The sequence below is a fragment of the Rattus norvegicus genome, chromosome 19, assembly GCF_021556685.1.
Source record: "Rattus norvegicus strain SHRSP/BbbUtx chromosome 19, alternate assembly SHRSP_T2T, whole genome shotgun sequence".
NCBI lineage: Eukaryota > Metazoa > Chordata > Mammalia > Rodentia > Muridae > Rattus > Rattus norvegicus.
The window spans coordinates 11317823-11332962 of NC_141552.1; the positions used below are offsets into that span (position 1 = coordinate 11317823).

At 41.3% G+C, this 15140-nt stretch overlaps 1 protein-coding gene across 1 annotated transcript in view; it reads left to right on the plus strand.

Moving 5' to 3' along the window:
• Positions 1-15140, plus strand: part of LOC147998796 (uncharacterized) — a 172548-nt gene that overhangs the window by 64997 nt on the left and 92411 nt on the right. The gene's annotated exons all lie outside the window — the stretch shown is intronic.

Below are 15140 nucleotides of genomic sequence, written 5' to 3' on the forward strand. Positions count from 1 at the left end.
ATGTTGGCTAGTGTACGAAATAATGGCTTTTTAGCCAGACATTTTCACATTTTACATCGTAACGCTCTTCTTTGTCTCCACCTGCTGCCTCATAGCCTCTCTCCCACCTCTTTCATGGTTTGATGTCATATATGTTCTATCTTCTCTCTTTTTTTTCCTCCCCTTCCTATGGGTCTCTTTCTTCTCAATGCTTTTTCTACGTTTACATAACTCACACACACATATCCATATCTATAATCTATCATCTATATATTTATGTGTCTGTCTGTCTGTCTATGTAGTCTGAAGTATCAACCAGGACATTTTACACTCCTTTGTACCATCCTGGAGTTCATTTACTTGACTTTTGCTTAGGAATCTCCCCCATATTCACAGAGGAGACCGGTCTACAGTATTGACTTCTGTGCTCTCTTTACTGGCATCCAGTGCATACAACAGACTTTGCTGCTAATAGCACTTGCAAACACCTGGGGGCTTAGTACACAGGTCCTTCATTGATTGCCTACAAAACCTTTGTGTGTAGATTCCATACCCCTCTTCACTCACCTGTGCAGAGGAGAAACCTCCTACGTGAACTTGCCCAGTGGTAGCGCTTCAATTTGACAAAATGTTAGGCTGGCTTCGCCCCAAACCATCTTAATACAAAATTCCAAAAGCTCGAATAAAGCGATGAAAGAGTTAAACGAATTGTGAGCCTGCAAAAGAAGTAGGGCAAGCCCTGGATTCTTTGGCTGTCACATCCATCCTCTGAACTTCAGTTTTAATATCTCTTAATTGGGTGCAGGGGACAGAGCTAAGATCCCAAGCCAGGTGGGCAATGGGCCCAGAGCCTTCCAGCTTAAATCCAGACCTGCAAAGTGACCTGGTTAGTGAGTCAACAGGGAAGAAAATTATCTACTCTCCCACACTCTCAAGGTAGGCAGAGAAGAAAGTTCCCTTCAGCCATGGCTGCGACTGACTGTGGTCAAGATAGGGTCCTGAGTTAGCATTGCAGTGTCTTATAAGTTTTCAAAGAGCTTTCGGAAAGGAGTACTTACGCTGTTCTCAGTACAAAATATTTTATAATTCCCACTGTACTGTCCTCTTAACCTTTGCTTATATAGAAACAACAATTTTACCTCCAAACATAGACGTGTTTTTACTTTTTCACTTTCCCTCCTAGGTCCAATTTAGTTGCTCAGCGTTAAAAATAAGCAATTATCTTTTAAAAGCTTTATTCAGATTTCCTTTGTAACTATGATTTTTATAAATATATCACAATAAATGTATGTTCTCTATTTGGAGTGGAGTGTTGTATTCTCTTAATCTATAAATACAATAGATACTATTTGTTGATCTATTCTCTGGTTATTTGATTTATATGTTAGTGTCTGAGAGAACTGTGTTAAAAATCTTCCCCTATGAATATGCATTTATTCAAGTTTTTCTGTGATTCTGGCTTTTACTATATATGCTTACACCGTGCTAGTAGATACACATGGGCTAATGATAATATTTTCCTGTAGACTTTTCAGAGTCACTGTAGAACAAGGCATAGTGGACCACTTGAGGGGCAGAAGCAGGTGGATATTTGTGAGTTTGAGGCCATCCTGGTCTACGCAGCAAGTTCTAGGTCAGCCATGGCTACATCGTTCACCCTGACTAAAATGTATGTATGTGTGTGTGTGTGTGTCTGTCTGTCTGTGTGTGTATATGTATATGTGTGTGTGTGTATATATATGTGTATGTGTGTGTGTATGTGTGCATGTGTATGCATGTGTACACTTGTGTGTGCATGTGTACACGTGTGTGTGCATGTGTGCATGTGTGTGTGTCTGTGTGTGTGTCTGTGTGTGTATATGTATGTGTGTGTGTGTATATATATGTGTATGTGTGTATGTGTGTGTGTATGTGTGCATGTGTATGCATGTGTACATGTGTGTGTGTGCATGTGTGTGTATGAGTGGGTGCATACATGCATGCATACATATATCATTTAGAAATGAACTGTTTATCTCTGTTAATGATATTAGTCTTAAGTGCCTTTTTTTTATTGATATTTGCCTGATTTCTCTTCTTTTCACCTTTTTTTTTGTTTTATGTTTTTTTTTTTATTAACTTGAGTATTTCTTATATACATTTCGAGTGTTATTCCCTTTCCCGGTTTCCGGGCAAACATCCCCCTCCCCCCTCCCCTTCCTTATGGGTGTTCCCCTCCCAACCCTCCCCCCATTGCCGCCCTCCCCCCATAGACTAGTTCACTGGGGGTTCAGTCTTAGCAGGACCCAGGGCTTCCCCTTCCACTGGTGCTCTTACTAGGATATTCATTGCTACCTATGGGGTCAGAGTCCAGGGTCAGTCCATGTATAGTCTTTAGGTAGTGGCTTAGTCCCTGGAAGCTCTGGTTGCTTGGCATTGTTGTACTTTTGGGGTCTCAAGCCCCTTCAAGCTCTTCCAGTTCTTTCTCTGATTCCTTCAATAGGGGACCTATTCTCAGTTCAGTGGTTTGCTGCTGGCATTCGCCTCTGTATTTGCTGTATTCTGGCTGTGTCTCTCAGGAGCGATCTACATCCGGCTCCTGTCGGTCTGCACTTCTTTGCTTCATCCATCTTGTCTAATAGGGTGGCTGTATATGTATGGGCCAAATGTGGGGCAGGCTCTGAATGGGTGTTCCTTCAGTCTCTGTTTTAATCTTTGCCTCTCCCTTCCCTGCCAAGGGTATTCTTTTTCCTCATTTAAAGAAGGAGTGAAGCATTCACATTTTGATCATCCGTCTTGAGTTTCGTTTGTTCTAGGGATCTAGGGTAATTCAAGCATTTGGGCTAATAGCCACTTATCAATGAGTGCATACCATGTATGTCTTTCTGTGATTGGGTTAGCTCACTCAGGATGATATTTTCCAATTCCAACCATTTGCCTACGAATTTCATAAACTCGTTGTTTTTGATAGCTGAGTAATATTCCATTGTGTAGATGTACCACATTTTCTGTATCCATTCCTCTGTTGAAGGGCATCTGGGTTCTTTCCATTTTCTGGCTATTATAAATAAGGCTGCGATGAACATAGTGGAGCACGTGTCTCTTTTATATGTTGAGGCATCTTTTGGGTATATGCCCAAGAGAGGTATAGCTGGATCCTCAGGCAGTTCAATGTCCAATTTTCTGAGGAACCTCCAGACTGATTTCCAGAATGGTTTTACCAGTCTGCAATCCCACCAACAATGGAGGAGTGTTCCTCTTTCTCCACATCCTCGCCAGCATCTGCTGTCACCTGAGTTTTTGATCTTAGCCATTCTCACTGGTGTGAGGTGAAATCTCAGGGTTGTTTTGATTTGCATTTCCCTTATGACTAAAGATGTTGAACATTTCTTTAGGTGTTTCTCAGCCATTCGGCATTCCTCAGCTGTGAATTCTTTGTTTAGCTCTGAACCCCATTTTTTAATAGGGTTATTTGTTTCCCTGCGGTCTAACTTCTTGAGTTCTTTGTATATTTTGGATATAAGGCCTCTATCTGTTGTAGGATTGGTAAAGATCTTTTCCCAATCTGTTGGTTGCCGTTTTGTCCTAACCACAGTGTCCTTTGCCTTACAGAAGCTTTGCAGTTTTATGAGATCCCATTTGTCGATTCTTGATCTTAGAGCATAAGCCATTGGTGTTTTGTTCAGGAAATTTTTTCCAGTGCCCATGTGTTCCAGATGCTTCCCTAGTTTTTCTTCTATTAGTTTGAGTGTGTCTGGTTTGATGTGGAGGTCCTTGATCCACTTGGACTTAAGCTTTGTACAGGGTGATAAGCATGGATCGATCTGCATTCTTCTACATGTTGCCCTCCAGTTGAACCAGCACCATTTGCTGAAAATGCTATCTTTTTTCCATTGGATGGTTTTGGCTCCTTTGTCAAAAATCAAGTGACCATAGGTGTGTGGGTTCATTTCTGGGTCTTCAATTCTATTCCATTGGTCTATCTGTCTGTCTCTGTATCAATACCATGCAGTTTTTATCACTATTGCTCTGTAATACTGCTTGAGTTCAGGGATAGTGATTCCCCCTGAAGTCCTTTTATTGTTGAGGATAGCTTTAGCTATCCTGGGTTTTTTGTTATTCCAGATGAATTTGCAAATTGTTCTGTCTAACTCTTTGAAGAATTGGATTGGTATTTTGATGGGGATTGTATTGAATCTGTAGATTGCTTTTGGTAAAATGGCCATTTTTACTATATTAATCCTGCCAATCCATGAGCATGGGAGATCTTTCCATCTTCTGAGGTCTTCTTCAATTTCTTTCCTCAGTGTCTTGAAGTTCTTATTGTACAGATCCTTTACTTGCTTGGTTAAAGTCACACCGAGGTACTTTATATTATTTGGGTCTATTATGAAGGGTGTCGTTTCCCTAATTTCTTTCTCGGCTTGTTTCTCTTTTGTATAGAGGAAGGCAACTGATTTATTTGAGTTAATTTTATACCCAGCCACTTTGCTGAAGTTGTTTATCAGCTTTAGTAGTTCTCTGGTGGAACTTTTGGGATCACTTAAATATACTATCATGTCATCTGCAAATAGTGATCTTACTATAAAAACCTATATTCAACAAAATTTGAAAATCTTCAGGAAATGGACAATTTCCTAGACAGATACCAGGTATCGAAGTTAAATCAGGAACAGATAAACCAGTTAAACAACCCCATAACTCCTAAGGAAATAGAAGCAGTCATTAAAGGTCTCCCAACCAAAAAGAGCCCAGGTCCAGACGGGTTTAGTGCAGAATTCTATCAAACCTTCATAGAAGACCTCATACCAATATTATCCAAACTATTCCACAAAATTGAAACAGATGGAGCCCTACCGAATTCCTTCTACGAAGCCACAATTACTCTTATACCTAAACCACACAAAGACACAACAAAGAAAGAGAACTTCAGACCAATTTCCCTTATGAATATCGACGCAAAAATACTCAATAAAATTCTGGCAAACCGAATCCAAGAGCACATCAAAACAATCATCCACCATGATCAAGTAGGCTTCATCCCAGGCATGCAGGGATGGTTTAATATACGGAAAACCATCAACGTGATCCATTATATAAACAAACTGAAAGAACAGAACCACATGATCATTTCATTAGATGCTGAGAAAGCATTTGACAAAATTCAACACCCCTTCATGATAAAAGTCCTGGAAAGAATAGGAATTCAAGGCCCATACCTAAACATAGTAAAAGCCATATACAGCAAACCAGTTGCTAACATTAAACTAAATGGAGAGAAACTTGAAGCAATCCCACTAAAATCAGGGACTAGACAAGGCTGCCCACTCTCTCCCTACTTATTCAATATAGTTCTTGAAGTTCTTTTCACCTTTTTATCATCAGTCTCTACTTTGGGCACGTCTCTGAGAAGTGGCCTACTACTGACCTTTGCTCTTCACCGACAATTACAGCAAGTATTTCGATTAACTGAGTTTCGTCTGTTTCCAGAGACTGTAATTCACTAAGCAGTTGGATTTATTTCTATCATGTAATTTTCTATTTACTAAGCTCTATATATTTCTAATCTTTTCTTGCTTTTTTAGAGTCACACATTTTCCTTTTATTATTCTTCCTCTCACTTCCACACTGGTAATTTTTAAATGAGATTCTGTGTGTGTGGTTTTCCCCCTAATTTCCCCACATTTTATTTAGTTTTCCGCTCTCCCTGCTCTTCAGATACAGCAAAGCATTTCTCGTTTTCCTTTTTCTCACAGAATGTCCACCCCTGCCTGCCATTTCTCGGTTAGGTAGGGTTTTTGGTTGGAGTGTTTTGAAAGTCACGGGGCATTTATAGTTAGCAAGCAATCCTTCACACAGCCTCCAGCACACTTACCCATTCCCCAGTGCCCACGCCCCTCACACCCCAGTCCTTCCTGCTTGTTCTCCTTTTTGTCCAGCTGAAATGCACCCCTTCTTGGTCTACTGTACTTCGTTCCACCTTGAACTCCCTGTGAATCTGAATTCACACCACGACATCCTTAGATGTGAATTTAATTTTGTTTTTGTCTCAGGACAGTTGACATACATATTTGATATGGGAACTCAGTTCTTTCATCACCCCTCAGCCTGGAAAATTTGTAGCAGCCTTCACCCGTTATTTCTCCTGCTGGCATCTTCTGGTTTGACCTCTCTTTTCTTCTCACTGAATTATCTGAGACACATGTCAGGTTTTCTTCCACACTTTCAATTTCCAGACTTTTTTCTGCAATTATTATCTTCATTACTTACCATAGATAAAGACTATAGTCATTGTTTTGTTAATTTTGAGTGATCTTGAATTTGTGTGTTTAAGTACAAATAACTTAGTGCTCTCCGAAGCAATTTGAGTGTGTGTGTGTGTGTGTGTGTGTGTGTGTGTGTGTGTGTGTTGTATGTTCAGGTGTATGCAGGTGCAGAAGCATATATGTGCACATAGATATGGAGGTCAGAGGTTTATAATGGTGTCTTCCTCAGACACTCTCTACTTTAATTTTAGAGACAAGGTCTCTCATTGTATCTGGTACACATCGCTTGGCTAGACCGGTTGGCCAGTGAATTCCAAGGATCCTCTGTCTCTGTCCCCCCACCCCGTGCTGAAGTTATAAACATATGCCACATATTCTGCCTTTATTTCGATGCCAGGGATCTGAACTCAGGTTCTCATGCTTGTTGCTTCAACAACACAGCCATCTCCCCAGCCCCTTCTCAGACAATTTGAAAATAAGCTTTTGGTCTGATGTTCTGTTAGAGTCCACTTGTGGGCATTTCTTACACATAAGGGCTTTTCCTACATGATTGAATTAACCACCAGAATCGGGAAAGCAATACTGATATATTACTATAATCTGATGATGATGTTACTTTACAACTTTATGGTCATCCCACTGATATCACTTTATAGAGTTGATCCTGCTTGGAACATTGGTTGTTTATGTACCAAACCTCCTTAGTCCTCTTCGGAATGGGGCATTCGTCCAGTCTTTGCTTAAACCGAATGATCTCGAGCTTTTAAAGAGTCACAGACCAGTTCTCTGAATGCTTCTCAGTCTGCTTTGTCTGCTGTTGCCTCATGGTTGGTTTTAGCTTATGTATCTTGGCAAGCAGATCAAAGAGCTGATGCTGGATCCCTCACGGCAGTGTCTAACTAAAGGTGGTTGTTCACTTGGATAACGTGGCTAAGACAGTATCTGCCAATGCTGTCATTTGAAAAGTTGTTTTTTCCCCTTTGTAATTAAGTACCTTTGAGGGAGCTATTTCAGAGAATGCGAACATCCTATTTCTTAGGGCCTGGGGATTAGCTCAACTTGTCGAATGCTTGCCTAGCATGCGTAAAACCCCAGATTCAACCCTCAGGACCACACAAATCAGGTGGCTCATGCCTGTATTTCCAGCAGCCAGGAGACAGAGGCAGAAAGGTTAGAAGTTTAAGTTCATCTTGGATCACATGACAAACTAGGCAAATGTGGGGCAGCATGAGACCCATGTCTCAAAATGAAACAAAGACCATTTTCTCACCTATGTTTTCCCACTAGTCCCTGCAGTTAGTGGCAACTAGTACTCTAGTGTTTACTGACAAGAATTTTTTTAATTTATTAATTAGAATTTTCTATAAAGGGAGCAGATGGTTTATTAGTTGATTGCATGTGTATGTGTGTGTGCGCACGCACGCGCGCACGTGCATGCATGCATGTATATGCATATGTGTATGTGTATGTTTGTATTTATGTGTGTTAATAGTTCAGATTGGCCTGAGCCTCTGGTGTGCAACAGTTATAGCCATGCACCACTATGCCTGCTACTTATATCCTTTCTGAAAGCATGGAATGCTTCGTCTTCCTGGTGGCTTATTGACGAACCATTTCAGTGCATAGCTGATCCCCAATTGTAAAACTAAACCAATCATCAGCAACTTTATTATGCATCTAAGATTCTGGCTTTGTGTTTATCAAAAAGTGAACAAGGCAAGGCACCCACTCAGCATGCAGGAGTGCTTTAGCTGATTAGAGTGGTGAAGACAGTTAGGGCCTTCCTTTTCTCTGGAATCTTCACTTTTACTCTGCAATGTAATCTTCATCCTCGGCTTTGAGTCTCATGTCCTTTTTAACACAGAGAAAAAAGAACTCTAAAACTACAACATTTTAAAACTCAAGTTTAAGAGTCATTTTGCCAACTTGAGGCTTTCAGGTTGGTGTATTTTCTCAACATTGCCCAAGACTCCAGTTGGATTCCCAGCACAACAAAACAAAACAAAGCCAAAGTTTTGGAGAGTTAATTTGGTTAACAAAATTGGCTTTTATTAAAGCTACAAATGTAATTGTTAATTTAAGCAACCCACAAAATAAAATCTCAACTTCTACAAAATAATTTCCTTATGTATTTATAAGGCATAGGGTATGTGGTAAGAGAGAGAAAGACAGACAGACACACTACACACACATACATGCACACGCACATGCACATGAGTTGGGGGCAAAGACTGAGACAGAGAAGAATCTAGAGAATCTATATCCTTAAAATGAAAGAAACCACATAAGATTTGAATAAAATAGGGACTCCTTTATTAATTGATATCCTATTCAGAAAGAGTCACTTTTCGAGCTGGGATGGTGGAAGAATGGTTTTGCAACATTCAAAAGTGTCATGAGAAGCTGGAGAGAGATGGATCAGCAGTTCAGAGACCTTGCTGCTCTTGCTGAAGATCTTCTGGTGGCTAACAACTGCCAGGAACTACAGCCCCCGGGGATCGGATACCCTCTTCTGGTTTCCAAAGGTGTGCACTTGCCTGTGCACGCACAGATTTTAAAGTCCTGCACATTTTGAATAAATTATCAAATTAAACATCTTGGTTTTAAAAAATGCCAAAACAAGACACAGTAACTTGAAATTCTTGTCAGCAAAGTACCATCAACTTTAAGGCAGCTCGTAGAGTCTTGATGACAGGTGGGGAGCTTGGCAGTCTTACAGCACCGTCCGAGGTCTTTGAAATAAAGGTCCCTGTTTCATAGAGTCTTGATAACAGGCCATCTTCCAGCGTGTCTGGGGCCTTTGAAATAAACAGTTTACACCCGTTCTTTCTCACGCTGTAAACTCTCCGGTTTAGTAGCCTCTTGGTACTGTTCTACCATGTAATCCTTACATTTAATAGGTATGTGTGTTTTAACCTTGGCTTCCCATTGAGTGTAAGCTTGTGAATGGAACTTATAGATTGTATATTTTCTCTTATCTTATTCAGCACATTGACACATGTCGGTGCTTGAGCATCTTAGCATGCTGACTCTTTTTTACCAATTTCATTTTTTAATATTTCACTAACGTCTTAGACTTGCATATATTTTCTTCAACCATTAAATCTTAAGAAATTTGCTCTGTTCTGAACATGTGACATTTAAGAATTCAATTCAAGGAGATGGCTCAGTGGGTAAGAATATATATGTATGTATATAGTTTTTCATGAGAATCTGAGTTCAAATCTCCAGCACCATGTAAAAATCCAGGCACAGCTGCACATGCCTGCAGCTCTCAATGGAGGAGCAGAGCCTTGTAGATCCTGAGAGCTCACTGGGCAGCCTACCTTGAAACGCAAGCGTCTGGCTCAACAAGAGACCTCTTCTCAAGGCAGCAAAGCAGACACCCAGTATCCTGTTCTCATCTCCACACATGTGTGCACAGGTACATGGGCTTGCATACATGTAGCTTACATGTAACACACACAAGCAAATGTCATGGTGAAGGTTGTGGAGAACAAGATAAGGTCATCTCTTATCTCCATCAGCTGCAGAGGCTTCACAAAGAGGCACACATGGTAACTGCAAAGGTATAACAGCATGTGCTCGCTTCTCATGTTCGAGCTGCACAGGGAGGAATGGGAGAGTTTTGCACTTTTAGAATTTTAAAATTGCAGCAAAGTTTAAAAACTTCCTTTTCTATACCTGGTTTCCTTGCAGTGTCTTGCTTGCTGGGTATGGAAATTCTAACTCCCAAAGGCATCTCTTGCCAATGCCTTCCTACAGCTGGACTGATTTTTCTCCTTGAGCTCTGGATGTGAGGATGGGAATGCCAGAACAATTCATCTCTTAAATAAAACCAGTACCTTTCAGAATGGGACGGCAATGGGAAGGCAGTGCTGTCCTAACATCTATCTCTATGCCGGCTTGGTGGCTGACAGCTACTTGAAAGGGAGCCTGTTTTCTTTTTTTCCTCCACTCCTGATTTGAATTGCTTTATTTAGGAGCATTTCAGGGCATGGCTCTTGTTCCTTGCAACAGTGACAGAACAGAACAAGTGTTTCCTGGGCGAAGACCACAGGAACAGCGCTGAGCCAACCCTTCCCCCTACCTTTCTCCACAAAGGAAAAACTAAGAGATCGTCTTCATAACATCCACTAATGAGAGCTGCTCTGGAGTTCAGCCCCATTCTGAAATTCCTGATCTTCCTATTGCTGCCACCCCCTGCTGATCAATGTCAGCCACTGGCTCTGCGCTTTAATGGAACTGTAAGTAAGTAAAATCGCATTGCTCCTCATTAATCCTTAAAATGAATGAGGTTAATAAAAACAGATCTTGTGAATATATGATTTATTGGCAGACCAGTGTTCTTTAAATATGTGTGTGATGATCTTCTAATGCCTCATCTGACTCTCTATGGTGCTTTTTATTGCTTTGGGCCTTACGTTATGGATGAAGTCTGTGGCCCGTCACATCTAGTAGGTAGTAAATCTTTCTGAGGTCAACGTGTATACCTCTTGCTTCTTGATATTGCTCCTGCTTACTAGGCTATATTTATCTGGCTTGCAATAAACACTCATTTGGTAAACGACTACATTAAAATCGTCATTGATGGGGATGGAGAGATGTGCTCAAACCACGAGAAGCACATACTGTCTCTTGCAGAGGACTGGAGTTCAGTTCCCGTCACTCAGGTTGGACAGTGCACAACCGCCGGGAATGCAAGCTCCAGAGACTTCAGTGTCCCTGACCTGCTCAGGCGTCTGTATTCACAAGCACATACTCACACAGAGGCACATACACATCTGAATATATCTTTTAAAAGGTCATTGATGTGTGCACCTACTGTTGCATACCGCATACGGATAGTGACTTTCCAGGCAGACCTTTGAAGCGGGTGGTGTGGAGATGTCACCCTGGTCTGCTCTAACAGGTCATTGGCCTGACCGCAGGACCACACGGAAGTTCTGAGGCGAGGGTGCCTCCTCCGTGGTTTGGAGGCTGACCCCTACATGCTTGCTTCCCCTCTTGCTTTCAGTGCTTTTCAACATGATGTGCTAACTCTTTTGGTTTCGGTGGCCCAGCAAAGATCACACAGCAATTCCATTTTAGGGCTTTAACTAGTAGTTTACCCTTTTATAAGGAATATTTTAGTTATTCTCTTCTAAAGACACATCATATCCGCCATTCTCCTGCCTACTGTCATTATGAATGGTTCGTGCCATCTTGGTATTGAGTTTCCCAGAAGCCCTTAGGGCTATCTACATCAACATGTGCTGATTGGTTTGCTCAGGTCATTTCTAAGTGGTTGAAATGCATCATGTCTTCATTTTAATGCCTGTCATCCAAAAGAACTTAGATCGTTCTACTAAAATTGCTTTTGGAGGCATGATCTGAAGAGATAGAAAGTGTGTACCTTGCATCCCAGATTACATAAAGCTCTGTGTGTGTGGTTTATACTCACTCTTCCTCTACTAGATAAAAAAGAGATCTGTGCTCTAAAAACAAAAATCCATCCAGAGCACGGCTAGTTGATTGGAGCTTTCTGTAATCTAATGGAGCAAGTTTAATGACTCAAGAGAGGCTGGCTGTATATTGCAGTTCATGGCTCATGAAAAAAAAAATACACTATTTAATTTTTAAGCTGGGTCTCTTAGGCTGAATTATAATATTTGGGTAATGCCTACCCTGAATGAACTGCTGTTATCTGAGCTCCAGCATCACAAACGTACCACAGGAAGGGAATCCTTGTATGGGAGTGAGTTATTGAATTCCAACAGGATTTTTTTTCCACTGTGGAGGAAACTGGCTGGTGGATGGACAGTATTAATGCTTTAGGGTAAAACAAACATTTTTTTATATGTCCAAGCACAGCCTTTATCTGCTAGTAAGTGTAGATAATGAATGTCAGGGGCCTCTCCTGTAATAGTTTAGTGCTTAGCATTAATGCAGGAGAAACTCCAAAGCCCTTCACATAGCACAGAGGGCATTTGCCTCCTGGTGCTTACTCTGAGCCTGCCTCTACTCACAAATTCTTCCCTTTCCCCTTTCCAGCTAAATTAGATTGTGTTTCGGGTACCAAATATCCCCACTGGGCCTCCTTACCCACATGCTTTCTGCCTGGACTATTAAGTGTCTTCTTCTACATCTATCTCACTGTTAGTCATGGTAGGTGTTGAATGAAAACGGGGCATGCATGGATTCTCTTCCTTAATCTTACAACCAACCAGAAGCACTATGATTATTCCCAGTTCACAGATAAGAAAACAGAGGCTTGGCAAATTTAAGAGCCATGAGCAGACCCATATAGCTGTTAAGTAGAGGCATAGAGAGAAGAAGCTGAAGATCCTCCCTCTGAAGCTCAGTCTAGGCTGCCTTTCCCCATAGCATGCAAACTAAACATGACAAACTTCCACTGTTATTTAGGTATCACTTGTTCCAGAAAGCTTTTCTGGCAGGCTTCCTGACAGAAGCTCTTCCTGCAACATCCATTTATCCACTCATAGCATGTATCAGCTATTACTTCCAAAACTGCTTGTTTTCTTGTCTGTGTCCCCCAACTTGCCTCAGAGGCCCCCAGAACAGATCCCACGTGTCCTTCTTACCTCCATACCCAAAAATTCCAGAAAGGCCTGGAGTTCAACAGGTACCAGAGCCTTTAGAATGGTAAACTTCACTCCTCACCTCCTTTGAATATCATGCCACTAGAAATTCTGTGCAATTCTTAGTGCAGGAAAAGTTTAATCTCTCCTACTGATATCAGGATAAGTGACTTCTCCTTTTTGGAAGGGATCCAGAATTACGTGAGTAGATCGAGGCCTTCTTGTGGTTAGTAGGGTCTAGTCATGTGTTTCAATGAAGCTTTTGCTCATTCCAGCAACCCCTTTCCCTCAGCAGACTCTTTGGTAGAAAACAAGAAGTGGAAAGTGGCTGGTCACTTCACAGGTGAGTCAATGAGAGATTCTAATCTCACACACACACACACACACACACACACACACACACACACACACACATTTGTGCACCATCAGGACCTGGTCACCTCTTGGGTGCCACCTTTCAGTCTATTTTGTATTGAAGAACAAGCCTCCATCATGAACTCCTGGAGGATACATTCCAGTGATAGGAAGCTTTGAGATGATAGCTTTATTTTCATATGTAGGACTCCTAACTTCATCATACAGTGCTTAAAGCACACCTCTCCTTTGTGTAACAAACACCTTACCTTTCTAAAATGTTAGCATATTATCAAGCTGACATGGTAAAGTGATAGGCAATTCCTGTGTGGGGCTCACTCATTCTACAATGTTCAAAATATGTACCACCCAATTATTTTGGGTGGCTTCTGGTGTCTCTTCTCTTTAAACAAAGTGTCATTGACTCTCACTAGCTGCATGTACTCTGAGCTGCAGTGGGTGCACACGGAGATGACTGTAGTTTTGTTTATTTTTTAAAATGTTTTATTGGTTCTTCGTGAATTTCACACCATGCATCCCAATCCCACTTATCTCCTCTCCCCTCATGCCTACCCTCCACCCCTGAAACCACCTCTTTAACAGAGAAGCTCTTGCTTATTCTTTTGGGCAGTCTTGGATGCATATATGAGCGGACTGACTGGTATTAGGGTGTCTGACTGTTGATTCAGCCTGACTCTGCCCCCCAGCTACTACCCAAAACCTTTGACTTAGCCCATTAAGTCAACATTACCAACATTGTCTGACAAAGATCTTTGTTGCCTAAAAATTTAGAGAAATTATTTGTGCAAATATTTTCCTTATTGCTATAGTCTCATGCCGTAATAGCAAACATTTGGAAGAATCGAACTGCTTACTTAAAAGTGGATGAGGTGGTGACTCTTATTGGAAAGGTACATTTTAACTGCACAGTTTAATTACAACAGCAATGAGAGATTTCTCTAATAATTCACATGGTACTAAAACTTCTAGTCTAGGGGCTGGGGATTTAGCTCAGTGGTAGAGCGCTTATCTAGGAAGCGCAAGGCCCTGGGTTCGGTCCCCAGCTCCAAAAAAAACCAAAAAAAAAAAAAAACCAAAAAAAAAAAAAAAAAAACTTCTAGTCTAGCAGAATTTTAAGGGTGCCGAGAATTGAACTGAGGGCTTCACACATGCTAAACAGGCACTCTTACCCTGAACCACATCCACTGCCCAGCCTAACGGAGTTTTAATGACATCCAGTATCCCAAGAAAGCTTTCCTTATTTCCTGTCTCTATTCAAAGGTAAAACTCATCTAATTCTACAGAGCAATAACTCAAGGCCAGGTTAATTTTGTCCCTGATGTCTAGAATAGCTCCATTCATCTAGCAACATATCAGTCCACTTAATTAATATGTACTGGGTCTTCTTCAAGGCCAAGCAAGGCCCAATAATGGGCTATAGCTAATTTTACCCCTTTCTTCTTTGTGTCACATCCTGCTTCCCTGCTCCTCCCTAGCCTTGCGTGGTTACAACAATAGTTCAGTAGGAGACTATCATGCTAGCTTGATAAAATTAAATAGCACACTACCAAAAGGCATGGGGTTTTGGACATGCCTCTTACCTGCATCAGGGAGGCGAAATAATATGTCTCCTGCTCTTGGCATGGAGAAGTTTACAGAGTGAATATGTGAAGTTTTTGCCATTTGTTGCGACTGAACACCATTTTTCTTTGTATGAGAAATTCATAGCTAAGTGGGGTCACTCCAGAGAGCACATGTTTCCCAGTAAAGAAAAGTGTTACCATCCTACTGATGCCAGCAAAGCCTGTTAAGGACTATTAATTTTATTGTTCATTTAGGCATGCATGGTTGCCACAGCAACAACATTAGTTCCTTTAAGTCTCTATGCAGTGAGCATCTGTTGAGAACTCTGTGAAGGTGTCACTATCTCTCTCTCCTGTCCCAGACTGGGCCCCCCCTATTTTTTTGCTCTCCTTCTGAG